The 14752-nt window shown below is 39.6% G+C and overlaps 1 protein-coding gene across 3 annotated transcripts in view; it reads left to right on the forward strand.

Annotated features, from left to right (window-relative positions):
- Positions 1-14752, forward strand: part of LOC143010914 (uncharacterized) — a 37304-nt gene that overhangs the window by 2509 nt on the left and 20043 nt on the right. For 2 of the 3 annotated variants that reach the window (XM_076163500.1, XM_076163502.1), the window contains exon 1: positions 10054-10207. The exons of the other annotated variant lie outside the window; for it this stretch is intronic. The gene's annotated coding sequence lies outside the window, so the exon portion shown is untranslated. Of the gene's footprint in view, positions 1-10053; positions 10208-14752 lie in introns of those variants that run through there. 3 annotated transcript variants of the gene reach the window in all.

Genomic DNA, 14752 nt, shown 5'->3' on the forward strand with positions numbered 1-14752 from the left:
TGTGACTGTTCCCCTGAACAGATCGGAGCATATTTGATTCCATGTGCTGTTTACATGTTTCTGCTGTGAGCAAAAGACAGTCATTGTTGCTGTCCAGGTGTGGTTCCATTGTTGTGTACTTGCTGATGTTGGTGCTGGAGCTTTGTCGATCGAGTTTCTTTTCAGAAAAGAGACTCGGTCATGCATGTTTAAGTGTTTTCCTATGCAGAGGAATGCAGCAACCCAGGCTTAATGTTGGCTGCCAGCATCTCTAACTGCATATGCCCCCCCCCCCCCCCCCCCCCCCCCCCCGTCTAATGTTGTCCAATGCATTCTTTCCCTTGACTGTGGTCCACACAGTTAACCAACCAGACCAACGGGAAAACACAACTGCTTTCTCACACTCTCACCCAACCCACACTGTTCTCTATCACACTCTCTCTCTCCTCCTCCTTTTTTACACTCTTTGAACCATTTGATAATGATTAGAAAAAACATTTGATCATCAAACACAAGAAGACTCTCCTGTGTGAACCCAAACAACCACAAGAGTTCTGAACCGACTACAATGCTTTCCATTGATCCATTGATTGATCTAGAACCAGAGAGCTAATGTCAAGTAAACTCCACCTTTGATTAGCAAACCAAATTGATGTACAGCAACAAATCAATCTTACATTTACCTGTCCTCAGTTGAACCTGTGGTTGTACTGTATACGCTCAGTATGATCCATCTGTCCATCCAAGGCTGCACGAAAAACCCACGTGAATACAGCCAACATGTGCTTCCTCACACACACCTTGAGATGTCAAAGGCCCAAATGATGATGACTAAGAACGCAATTCTATTGTTCTCTTTCTTTCTTTTCTGATTATACACATTTAGAATGGCTTCACTGCATACTTTGTTACACAACAAAGCTCATGACAGCATTGTACACAAAGTAACAGCAGTTTGTTTTACTCCAAACACATTTGCTGAAGAAGGACAACATGGACATAGGTCTCTCTCTCTCTCTCTCTATCTCTCTCTCTCTCTCTCTCTCTCTGTATCTCAGAGGTTTATTAACTGAGCAGGGTGTGACCTGTTTCTCTGCTGTAGTTTAGTTTGGCAGTTTGTTTCTGTTTGATTTGCTGCAGCTCTGCCCAGACAGGCTGGCAAAGACTGCAAACACAGAATAACAAACACAGCATGAACTTTATTTCGTGCTAATTTTAAGCAATTAGGTTGGACTGCCTTAAGAGTTAGTAAGTTAACTTTTGACACGTGTTGGGGATCAGAATGACCTCTGATGTCTTAAACATAACATAACATGCCCCTGTGGCAGACATGCATCACAAATTGAACCTACAGTAAAGAGACAACACAAGTCCATTGTTAGTAGTGTTCATTACCAGAACTGTTAGTAGTGTCCATTACCAGAATGAATGTCAATGATTATTGGTTAATCATGGATGTCACGCTGCTTTGCCTCGGAGAGTGATTTGGCTCCACCCACTGCCTCAATTTCGTAATATACAAGGATATCGTCATGTATTCCTATATTTAAGTGTTTCAGCTACACAGTGTTTCCCATGGGAAGACGGTGCTTCACAGTTTGTGTTGCTTCATTACGCAATTAGATGCTGATGTCATTGTGTTTTTGGCAAGTATTTTCCCAATCTTGCAGCTACCTGTCGTAATTAGTGTGTGTGTTGTAATGAAACCAAGCCTTAGAGCATCATCTGTACACCTGAGTCATGACATAGTTAGAAGCTCAGGTAATGGAGGTTTCGGGGAGTAGCAGAGGTGCCCACACTGACACACCCACTGACACACCCACACACCAAGAATATACAGTATACCTCCTAAATAAGGTAATATGCTGCACTTCACTCTGATTTACCAAAAACATACACATACACTACACACACACACTACTTTAGGGCCACGACTAAAGACTGTGACTCATTTATCTTTTAGTTTTTGATAAATTACTTCATTTTAGAAAAAATCATGAATAAATTCAAACAACAAAAATATTCCGAATAGTAAGAATATCAAGTAATCTTCTGTCAATCTGATCCCCTGTTAATCAGTGTGGGCGAGGCAATGAAGGATGAATCTCTAAGGGTAAAGAGTACATGGAGGTTAAATGGAATGGTCCCAGTGTGTGTGTGAGGCTGAAGTGTGCTGTGCTGGGTGTTGCCTTTGCCCGACAACTGTCAGGACATTTCAAAAGGAGGATAGTATGTTCAGTATTTATCCTCTGTCATTTGTCTTTTTTCTTCTGCAGTTCCCTTGTAAGAGACTGCCACAGACAAGTGAGCATGAAAAACCATTACTGCTCCTCAGTCTGATGAAGAAGATGCCAAACATTTTCTTCTTTCATAATTATGTCATCATAAATAATTACAGGTTCATGAATTCTTTTGAGTTTTTTATGGGATCAGTTACTTTTTGATTTTGTTTATTTATACACCACATTACAAATAACATAATCACAAATAAGGAACCATAACGTAACAATAATAAAATAAATACAAAACAATAAATATTAAATGATATAATATAGCAAAAATGACATATTAAAAACAGTTAATGATATATTGTGTATTTTAATTAAATAATTGAAATTGAAATGATGGATGAAGTGAGGTAAACATAAAAAAATACAAGATAAATATTGTAAATAAAAATAATCTGAAATTTTACTTCCAACAAAAACTCAGAATTACTCTTAATTAAATTGATGGCACAAGTTAGAATAAAGTACTGAAGATGCAAATGTGTAGCTTAAAGCAGCTGAATTTTTGATGAATTCTTATTTTAATTCCTATCATAAAGATTAGAATACGTTCAGAAATGTCACTGGCAAATCAGATTCAGTTCACTGGAGTTTGTGGGCCAGCTGGTGTAGATGGGAGGGTGTGTCTGCTTCACTGTCTGTGCCCACATGTCTCCAGCTCAGCCTGACAAGTTTTACAAACCTGTTGGCTGTCAGCATTCAGTTTTGCCTTTTGTCATCTGCATTCTGATACCCTTTTTGTATCAGTATGTTCAAATATGAGACAGTTGCATTTCATGGACAAAATGGAGAAGTCATTGGCATTTCAGTGACATTTGTATTTCATTCACAGAAATGTTGACAGGACTTTCTTACGTACTTAAGAAATAGCACATCGCATTATTTTGTCGATAAATTGCAAGAGCTTTGTCATTCCGTACACAGAATGCAAATTTTATTACCTTTTTTTATCATATTTTGTAGTTTTTTAGGTGTCTCAGTTCTATAAACAGCGTGTGATAGAGAGGAGTTCATGGGAAAGTGTGAGGGTGGAAGGAAAGGACAGGTATGTAAGGAATGAGGGTGTTAGCTTTGTTTGAATGGTAACATCATGCATACCCACACACACACATGCACACACACACACCCATACCTCACACACACCCTCTCGTACATGCACACAGACAGAAATCTTTGGAATGGAAACGTCACACACCTTTGTGGCTGAAATCCTTGATCACACACGCGTACTGCTATTCATTAGTGTGATATAATTACAGCTGTGTGTGTATTGCTGTATGTGTGTATGTGTGTTGACATTGCCCACGTACCCTGTAAGTGAGAGGTCAGTATTACACTGTGTTTGTTATGGCCATATCAGTGTGTTGTTATCAGTGTGTGTAACTGAAACATCAGTGTTAGAGGATAGATCCTTACATAGTGAAACTTGGTGTCCAGGTTGGTTGATTATCCAGTCAAGAACCCATTACATTCTGGTGCTAGTTGGCCTGATGGTGGCACTTTAACTACCACTGTTCAGACATGTTATGCTATAACTTTAAAATCGTAAGTCAGTCAATGATTCCTTGAAACTATCTACATACATCCATATTTTCTGCCTTTTTTTGTAGCTATCTTTGTTGCCTTCAATCATTTAAACAAAGTAAATGTTAGACCATGAAACACACGCATACACAAGATCACTCAGCGTGGCAACATTTTGGAATACTAGATACAGATATCAATGACAGATATCAGCAATCTAAACAATACCGTCAGAATACAGATGTCACAACCAGTATAGCAGACAGGTTAACCTCCACATGCTGAAAACAATGACACCATCAAGTCATCAAACAAGTCTCCTGGATGGAAAAGGAGTGCCCCAGTTTGAATGCAGGATCCAAAAGTATGGGAATCATTCGTATTGGGTAGGGCAGACGAGGGCCAAGACATGAGATGGGAAGAGCTCCATTGCTCAAGATCTTGTTTGATTTTGTCAAACAACTGTGTAAACCTAGCTGTGAACAACCGTTCAAATGCAAATGTTCAAATGTAAACATATATGCCTAGGTAAACAAAAACATTTAAAGGGGAAAATGCATGCAGTAGTGTCAGGCACCTACTGCAGATTCCGTGGAAGCATAGCCTTTGTTTTAGTGAAACAGATTTTATAGCCTGAAAAAGCACCAAATGAATTCATCAACTTCATTTCAACTTTATTTGTATGTCACCAAATTACAACAGAGTTTATCTCAGGCTTCTCTACATACAGGGCATTTAAGGAAGCCGAACGTTCCCCATGAGCAAACGCTTGGCAACAGCAGCAAGGAAAACTCCCCTTTAACGGGAAGAAACCTCAGGCAATGTATAAGATGCTGCCCTGACACGACCGGGTCGGAAAAGAAAAGTAGGTCATTGTCCCCACACAATGTAATATTATGTGAATTTAGGCCTTTATTTGGAGCAGATATCTTTTTGGTTTTGCCAAATAGCCTCTGCCTCCATCACCTGTGCAAAACTGAATGGTGACGGAAGGCCTTAGTCCAAACTTAAAAGGGATATCTCAACCTCCAAGCCTCCCATACTCTGCCCCACTGCCAATACGGCATTAAACACAGTCAAAACGGAATACAAGGCATCATTTATCAGTCCACCAATGGCTGCCAGGTCAATCAGCGAGACATGTAGGGTGGGAAACTCCAAATTGTTGTTAGCTTCTGGATTATTTGTAGTGGTGGAAATTTATTGTTGAAAAGAAACATCCCTCTCTCCTTCACAGCCAAACAGTCTAACTCAAAAAGCCAAAATTACCTTCCATGTGCCGAGTCTGTTATCGATGGAAAGAACACACTTGTAAAGCCGTCCACTGACTGGAATGTCAAGTTCGACTGGAACTCAAAAAACCCAATAAATCAGAAACACAAGCACCAAACTCTGGCACATGATCAGAGAGGATTTTCCTTTAAGCTTTGACGTTAAAGTTAAATAGTTGTCCACTGTTCCTTTATTTTCCACCTGGATTCACCTGGGCCTGCTGCTGTTTTTATGGTAATACCTCTCTATAAACACATCACAGCAACACAGCAATTGTTGACAATTATAGTAGACATGTGTACCATTAGATTCAATATCTCGAATCACGAAATGTATCAATGTACATTTTATTTCATTTCATTTCATTTGTTTTCATTTATTTTTTTCATCTGGCATTACAATGGGAAGCATTCTGAATAATCTATTTACTACAAGGTGATCCTTCCCTGGAGACTGGACAGAAAGGACAAAATGGTAAAAATTGTAAGCTGCTTCAACACACAGGCTGTGGTTGCTGTTGTATCTTTTGGCAAAAACAACAGGTTTTTAATGGAATACATTGAACAGGATACTGCAAATGCTCCAGGATACATTTTCGCATTTAAAACTGCTTTTTGTGCTTTTCTTTTCTCTTTTCCAAATTGCACATTTCACACCTTAACATAATGTCCTGGTCAAACTATTCGGGTTTATGCCACAAGTGTTTTTTTCAGCCAATTTTCTGCAATTTCTTCTGCTAATGGATTCCTGAAAGTCCTAATTATTCATCTTTGCCATTTAGAAACTGCCACTGTGCCTTTGCTGAAATGCTTCTTACTGCATTTATGCATTTTATACCTCCTTGTGTTTTTTTCCTCCCAAGTTTTAATGAGTGTTGTTTTGCATTATGCAGAACCTCCAGGCTCCAATTTGGCATCTGGGAAAATTGGCTTGACTCCAATACTGTGGTCATGCTTATTACTCATTAAGGCTAGTTGGGGGGCTGAGTGTGTGCCGGGGAGCGCTGTGCTGCTGCTGCTGCTGCTGCTGCCGCTACTGCTGTTTTTGTTGATGTTAATGTTCTAGTTTTGGAGGTAAATCTCTCTCTGTCGGTGCATCTGTCTGTATGTCTGTGTGTATGTCAGCTTGTTATCGCAGAACACGTCGCAAACAAGATATTGGCTTCCACATTTAAGTACAAGATTGGTTGATAAATTGTGAGCTTTGTGCAGAAGAGAAGAAAATGTCATCTCCAGACACCCAAAACTTTTTAATTTAATAACTTTTCTTGATTGTCAAGCAAACAGCCCTGCAATGGGAAAAAGAGCGATGTTTACCCACAGAAAATGGCAACCCAAGCCTTCAATTAGGTGACCACATTATGCAGGGTATAAAATAAATTAAACCATATGGCACTGCTCTTTAAAAAGTAGTAGCAGCCACCTACATTTTTTTTGAGCCTCACCCAGGTCTGTTATATAGTGCAGTAATGTAATATCTGGGGTGCTTTTTCATCTCAGCTCGGTGATTCTAATTTCCAAGTTTCATACCCAAGGGTCTGTTAGGGGCACCAAATGGACAAACATACCAACATACTGTGATTATGTAGTTTCTGGCTCTGGCTTTGAACTCATTCAGCAGCCACCCTGTTGACCTGATTGGACCCCTCAGACTTTCAACTCTTCCCGATCGTGAAAAAGGCTTTAGTTGGAACTCATCTGGCCTCAGATGATTGGTTTTGGGAGGGTGCTTCTCTGGTATCGACAGCTGAATTTATCAAGTGAGAAGGAGATTATGTTGTAAAATAAATGAAAGCGCCTTAAAGTTTGAGCTGTAAGCAGGACCTCAATGCTAAATTCAACAAATCTCTAAATGTTCACCCTCTGAACCAAAACAAAAATTTAGATAAATTATAATGGTAAGAAGGTAAAGGTACACAACCATGCAGAGGCTGGAATACAAGGTTGTTTTTCACAGGTAATAATAGTGGGTGACAGAGTTACTAGACAAGACGTGATATGAAACTGATTGTTTAACACGGACAAACTGGTTTGGCTCGACTTTATTTAACTCGGGTGGAGAAATGTACTTATTCATCATTAGATACTTACAAACTGGTTTCACTTCACTCTCTACATAAAAAGAGGAAGCCCTTCCCATCCATTTATAGATTCTTTGTGGATTCAGATATTTTAAATAGTTTATGTTAATATGTTAAAATGATGAGGTAAGATAAGATAACATATGAGGCACTGATGAAAGTGATAACAATGTGAGAAACAGTGTTATCATGCCAATAAGAGGCCAAAACTCTTAATTACAGATTGTCCGAGTGATATCTGCACAGTATGAATATAACACTTGCATACTGCTGATAAAGAGAGTAATTTGGGTTTTGCTGTTGAGTAAAATGAAAAATACTTCAGTCCCAAGTCTCAATTGTTGATAGCTGCAGACACACCTCTTTTAGAGGAAACTCTGGGAGGTGCTTAACACCCCTGGCAAGTCTGAAGTCTAAATATGCAACAGCATATTTTGGTATTAAATCCACTTATCCCTGGGTCCCTGGAAAGTGACATCAGCCGAATATCTAACACCATACATACCAGTTTGGTTCCCAAAAACTTCTCCAGTTTAATGACTAGTTGATTCTGTCTCTCTTTCTCTCTTTTATATTATTCTTCTGTCACACAGACTCACACGCATACATGCACACATACACAGAGACACACCTGCACATGCACATGGAGGGGTTGAGTAAACTGATCAATCAGGCACACAAACCCTTGCTGGGCATTAACTAACAAATAACAAATTCACATTCTCTCTCTCTCTGGTCAATGGAAAGGTTGCAGTTAGGGTCATCTCCATGTACACAGTAGTGCAGCCCACCCATATACACAAACACACACACACACACACACACACACACACACACACACACACACGCACACACGCACACACACACACATTTGTTCAGTGCCTGAATGATTGAGGTGTGAATGCCTGAAAAAATTGATGGTTTCTGTACCTGAAAGGCCTGAAGGAAACATGATTGTATGTCAGTAGTAGTTTGCACATTTAACAGACAGAGTGCCGTGAACAGTGCAACGTTTTTTTCCAGAATTCTTTGACCTTCATTGGGCATGTGATTGAATCTGTAGGAGTGGAGGTGTGTGCAGAGAACATAAAAGCTGTGCAGGACTTTCCAATCCCCTGCAACATCAAAGAACCTCAATAGTTCCTTGGAATGGCTGGGTGGAATGTGGCCGCTTTATCACATTCACAGCAATCATTATGTTATTCTAGCATTAACACAGTCAAAACATTACTCTCAAATTCATCTAACATCTTTTTATATTTTACTGATAATTTTAGAACTGTAATGGGGAATTCCTGAGCAAACTTGTATATTCCTCTTGAAATAATCTTACAACTGTTATTTTGGTCGTGTTTCACATCTCTTCTCTTCTTCTGTTGTTGTACTTAATGAATTACAAGGATTAAAACACAATAGCTTTTTTTTTTTATTGTCTCTAACTAGTAACACAGGCTCACAGTGTTATGATCACTCAGCCCACTCACATTGTTCTTAATTCTGATTCATGTGGAAAGCAATGAATTAATTTGCTGAATGTCCATCTGTGGGGTTTTTTTAACATGTTAGATTTGATTTTCTTTTTTTCTGTGAAATCATAAAGCATTCAGTCTGCATTCAACCGTACAATAGCTCTCTGTTGTGCTGCTTAAACAGGTGGGTGGAGGTTTGTTACATGGGTTTTTTTTTCTGTGGTTGCACACACCTCCAACTGTAATACTCAACAATACAAACTCATTGGTTATCATTATTCTGACTTCCTATGTACAGCTGCAGTCCAGTGACACAAAAGTGACACAGAGTTAAAAACACAAAGGTAAAGCTGCAGTAGAACCAAGACCCAGAAATAGTTTAGATAACAAGACTGGAAACAAGCTCTTTTTTTTACAAAGAGAGGGGAAGAAAAAGTAAAAACAATAATGAGAAAAAGGATAGATGATACACATGAGAATAACGGTGACGAAGCACAGCCAGCTATGATGACATGACATGAGTACTGTACAGTATAACCCTGGAGCTTAAGATGGCAGCAATGCTGTTAGTACAATGACATCATAGGTGCAACTTTTGCAGGATGACGGGCCGCCACAAAATGAGAAGGAGAAGAAGAAAAGGGACCGAAAAAAAGGAAAAGGGAGAGAACCCACCTAGATACCCAACGGCCAACCTCTCTCAGGAGTTAATTCTCTTCAAACTTTATTTCAAGTTGATGAATCAGCCATTATTCTGGAATCAGAAACATGACTCCAACAAAAAACTGTTGGATTCTTATAACAGGCATCAAGTGTCACTTTTGAGCCTTCAAGGCACATTTTCTCATAACATGATTGATTTAATTACTCAGTGGTCATTATTGTGACTCACTGTGCTTATTTTATAGACTAGCAAGCGGAGAGACAGTTAGACACATAAGGCAGACAGACAGACCAAAAGACTCACAGACAGTCAGTCAAACACAATGTATCTATCTGTCTTACTGAAGCTCTCTGTCCCCATGGTGAAAACGTCCAGACAGACAGACAGACAGAGAAAGATGAACTCAATGTTCTGCCAGAATGACTCAGTAAATCTGTCTCTCTTTTTCATCTCAGATAGAACAAGACAGAGGACTTCACTAAGTCTGACACACACACACCGAATGTCACTTCCTCTGCCTTAATCCCGCTCATCTTGTCTTTACATGCCTCCTATGGTTTTCTGTTTCATCTGTCTCTTTTCCACCTCCACTTTCTTATGACTCATTTGTCTTTCAACATGTCTACATGCTGCTGTGTTTGACCGACGGTGCTGCAATATAATACGGGCAGGAGCTCATAGCAAACTCCAAATCATACACGATGGCTTACACAACACAGTGTTCTGTCATTTGTTTGCTGCATGATTCATTATGACTGTTATGACTATTACTGAGTCTAGTTTCTCCTCTTGCGCTCAGGATTTGGGGATTGAGGAGGACACGAATAGAAGAAAAGGGGGGAGACCTGTGGAAGTTTGCTGTCCTGAGCGAGGAACTGACATTTGACGTGCAACAGTTGCAGAGACAGGAGCACAGCAACATTCACACACAGTGAGTTAGCTACACTTAACAGGGAGTAAAATAGCTGTAATAAGGTTTTTTGTATCATAATCGACTTAACATACTCGGATGAAAGAACCTTTCAGTGTCCTCCTCAAGGACCCCTCAGCAAAGCAGCTAGCTGCTTCCTGAATCATCTGATCAAAACCTGATTTCACTGTATTTGTTCTTCATGTTACAATTCTATGTGACAACACAAGCAAAGATCGAGTGCAGAGAGAACAACAAGAGCAGGTTCCTAGAACCTAAGTTCTAGTGGAACAACAGGACATACTGTAGGTGCCAAGAGGCAGTGCCTGGAGGCAAGTATAGATAGAGAGAGAGTTGTTTTTATTTTTGTGGTTGGACATATCAAGGTGTTCATGAAAGAGTTTGCGTCCTTCCCTGTGTAGGGAGTCAGTGGATCGAAGTGAGTTAGTCATTCCACCAACTCGGGACCACAGTGTCTGGCAAATTTCTTGATGTTGTACAGAACAAATTTGTACGACAGAGAGATTGGAGCAGTGTGCTCAAATGTAATATTATCATACTTAATAATATATGATACAATTCATATTATTCAATGCAAAGATCCTGTTTATGAGTCAGTGCTCAAAATTGAAAGGTTGTAGAGGGTGCATTCTAGAGGGAATTCTGGACTCCCAGACACACATTTGTATATTAAAACAACAAAACACACAAAAATATGGTCCAAGTAATAATTCTGTAAAACAGGAAATACACTCAAATATATCACCATTCGAAAGAATTAACACAAATGACAAAAATCACTTACTATTCTTCTCAAACAAATAACTGCTGTTTATGTTTTGATTGACCTCATTTAAATTCCATTTTTTGATTCTATTCAGAAATCATTACAGAAAATGTTCTTCATTAAACTGTCTGTCTTTATAGATCAGAATATGTCTGTGAGGGAGTGAAATATGAGTCGGTGTTAGTTTCAGTCTGTGAGTTTAAGCAGTTTTATCACAAAGCCCCACTACAACAGTGGGAGGTTTACTGAATCTCTTTACAGCAGCATGTTGCACTGTGTGTACGTGTTTGTGTGTCTATGTGTGTATTTGTGTGTGTATGACTTGTGTAATTGACTTGTTTGTCTGTGGTTGAGAGACAGAACGGCAGAGAACAAGAGGAAATGTTCTTTCATGCATTTGTGAGTGTGTGTTAAAGATATGTTTGAGACTTCAACTATTACATTGGCAAAGGCCTCTGTGCTAGTGTTGAAAGTTACACTGAGGCACCCAATCTGAGTTCAGAGTTCAGCATCATCTTGCCATTGATTTTCCTGTCACATACAGTTTTTTTGATCTGGCTTACCTCACATCAGAGGTAAATCAATGTGCGCTCCTTTTTTAGTCCTTTGAGTTTTTATTTTATTTTTATTGAATGATTTTACATATGGGGCCTTGAATCACCATCCTTTTGCCCTGAAAGTTCTACTTGACTGTATTATGGTAGTTTTCTCTGAGTTGTGGCTATACAGGTAAAGTTATTTAAAAAGGGAAAGTGAAAGTTCCTGATGTATTTTCAGATTTACTTGTAATTTTGTGGAAATAAGGTGCAACTTTTTCAGCTGCTGTAGGCATCTGTGACTCAGCCTGTGTTGTCTTTATTGTCTGTTCTCCGAACATGACTAACAGTTTGGCATAAAAACCTAAAAACTTGTCTCACTCCTGTCAAACAGGACAAGCTTAAACACATAAGAAGATCAGGATTTAAGGTGTGTCGGCACTATCTGCAGATAAACACCGGCACATCATGCCTAAAATATTCCAGGAAATCTCCAGTTTCTCAGCAGTATGGGTGTACAGAGCCAAGACTAATCAGCTCCTGTCAGAGCATGAATCAAAATCTTAATGAGAGAAGATGAATCGTTACTTGAGAAAAGCCGTTTCGTGTCTGTGAACATGTACCTTTTCATATCCTGCTGCCTTGCGGGGAGAAGATGTAAGCTTGCTTTCAATTGAGCCGGGTTTTCCTCTCTTCTTACATGTCAAGTCAAGTCAACTTTATTTGTATAGCCCAATATCACATACAATGTCTCAAAGGGATTTACAGGCCTACAACATCAGGACAATTCCCGCCACCGCCCAAAGCTCTCCAAGAAGACGAGGAGACACTCCAGAGAAAACCCTTAATGTATAAGGAAAAATACTGAAGAAACCATGGGAGAGGCAATTCCGAGAAAGATTCCCCCTCTTTGACTTAAAAATGACGAGTGCAGGGAGTGTGTTCCAAAGAAAAGCAGTGCGGTACGAAAATGCTATTTCCGAAAGTCTTTGTCTTGACCTTTGGGATAACTAGTAGGCTTGCCTGCTGAGATTTAAGGTTCGTGCAGGAACATAAGTGGAACATAAGGTCAGAAGAATATACTGTAGACAGGCCATGTAAATATCTTGTGTGTTAGAAGTAAGACCTGACACTGACAGGAATCCAGTGTAGCATCGCTAGAACTGGTAGGATGTGCTCAAGTCTATGAGTTTTAGTCAGGAGTCTTGCTGCAGTGTTCTGAACAAGCTGCAGTTTCACAACAGAGGAGCTCAAGCCAAGGAGAGGACATTACAGTAGTCCGGTGTGGAAGTAACAATGGATAAATTAGGGTTTCAGCATCTAAGGGAGCATCTTGCTAAGGAACGATCTGATGATGGCGATATTTCGGATATAGAAATATGGCTCAAATAAATGATTTGACCCAATGTAGTCCATTAGCTGATCTGCTACTAGACGCTCAAGGATTGTGGAGAGGAAAAGAAGATTAGAAATTGGTCTGTAATTATTCGGAATGTCTGTATCTAGAGAAGGCGTCTCTCATAACAGAGGTTTAATGACAGCTGTTTTAAAAGCAGCAGGCACAACCCCCGTGGAGAGTGACTTATTTATAATGCAGCAAAAATGCCAAAATACTCGCAAGGATGTGGTCTCTGACATGACAGAAACAATCCTGCATATTGTGGCTCCACATCCAACCAGGACAAACATCATACTGCACATAGGGACGAGTGATGTCGTGAAGCAGCGGTCTGAAATACTGAAACAAGACAGCCATCGGTGGCCCCCTACCGCCAGTCAGAGGAGGTGCTGAGAGATTGAGCAGATTGTTGGCACTGAACACATGGCTGTCAACTAACATGTACTGTCCATTCAATTCATTTTCAAGGCAGATGGATTTCGTCACAATAAGTCAAGAGTGAAACTATTCATCCACTACCTATTTTTCTGGCTGCATCACCCATCTGTTCTTTGCCAAGTACAAGAGACAAGAGGACAATAGACAAGAGGAATCAAAACAGGAGGAAGACACAACAGTGCAGAAACGCTGAGGGACAGCCACCTCTGCTCCCGCCTGAAGTGAGCTTTAATCATAAGAGACATCAGAGCAGAGAAGAACTGGATGCTAGACCCCCCTTACTATCAACTTCCTGTGATGACTCGTGCTCTTCAACCCCCAAAACCCTTATCAGATGAAAAAGCTGGCCACTGCTGAGATCCAACTTATGCCTCGTCCTATTACCAATTTCTCTCCACTTATTCTCTTGCGACCCCCTCCTGCTTGACTTATACAATCGTCACTCTCCCCTCCAAGGCGGCATCAGAACCATCCTCAGTCTCCTCAGCCTGATACGAGAACATCACATTCAGTTGTTTGTGTCTCTAAGTGATTTGTCCTGGGTCCATGCTCCCAAGGCTAATGTCACACATGACTCTTCCCAGATCAATCAATGTGTAAAGAAAAGGAGGAAACCTTAGAGGAAGCAACTCAAAGAGAGATGCCACTAAAAAACCTTGATCCAGGCATTTTAGCCGACTACAAGCTTATATCTAACCTTCTCTTTCTCTTCCAAGATCCTTGAAAAATCAGCCACCAATCAGTTGTGTGACTTTCCACATGACAATAGTTTATTCAAGGTTTTTCAGTCTGGATTTAGAGCCCACCATAGCATAGAGACAGCGTTGGTGAAAGTCGTAAATTGCCTCTTATTTGCATCAGAAAAAGTACTCCTCTCTATTCTTGTCATGTTAAATCTTGGTGCTGCATTTAATACCATTGACCTTCACATCCTATTACAGATACTTGAACCTTTTTATCGGAAACACTCATACCCAACTATATCTATATTTATCTATCAGTCTAGTTAGTTCAATCAACTCCAATCATTGGCACTATATAAATAAAGTTGAATTGAATTTAACTACTACTACTACTAATAATAATAATAATAATAATAATAATAAAAATAATAAATATAAACGTCAACAATTTTTTAAAAGCTAAAACCTAAAAAAAATAAATAAATAAAGTGACCTTGCATTAATTTCCATGTCCCGTTTTCCCCAAAACAAGAAAAATAAATGAACGGTAAATTTTATATTTATTTATTATTTATTTAAATTAACTGCCTACAAGCTATAAATACACATACAGCGCAAATCCTGCGTAACGTGCACAGTGCGACCATATGTGATAGGCTGCAAGTGGTGAGAAACATACATGTAAAACACACACCCACATGTTTTTCACCTGCAATTACAGAG

Source organism: Genypterus blacodes, unplaced genomic scaffold, assembly GCF_046128005.1.
Source record: "Genypterus blacodes isolate CSIRO-AG114 ecotype Tasmania unplaced genomic scaffold, CSIRO-AGI_Gbla_v1 ptg000133l_1, whole genome shotgun sequence".
Lineage (NCBI taxonomy): Eukaryota > Metazoa > Chordata > Actinopteri > Ophidiiformes > Ophidiidae > Genypterus > Genypterus blacodes.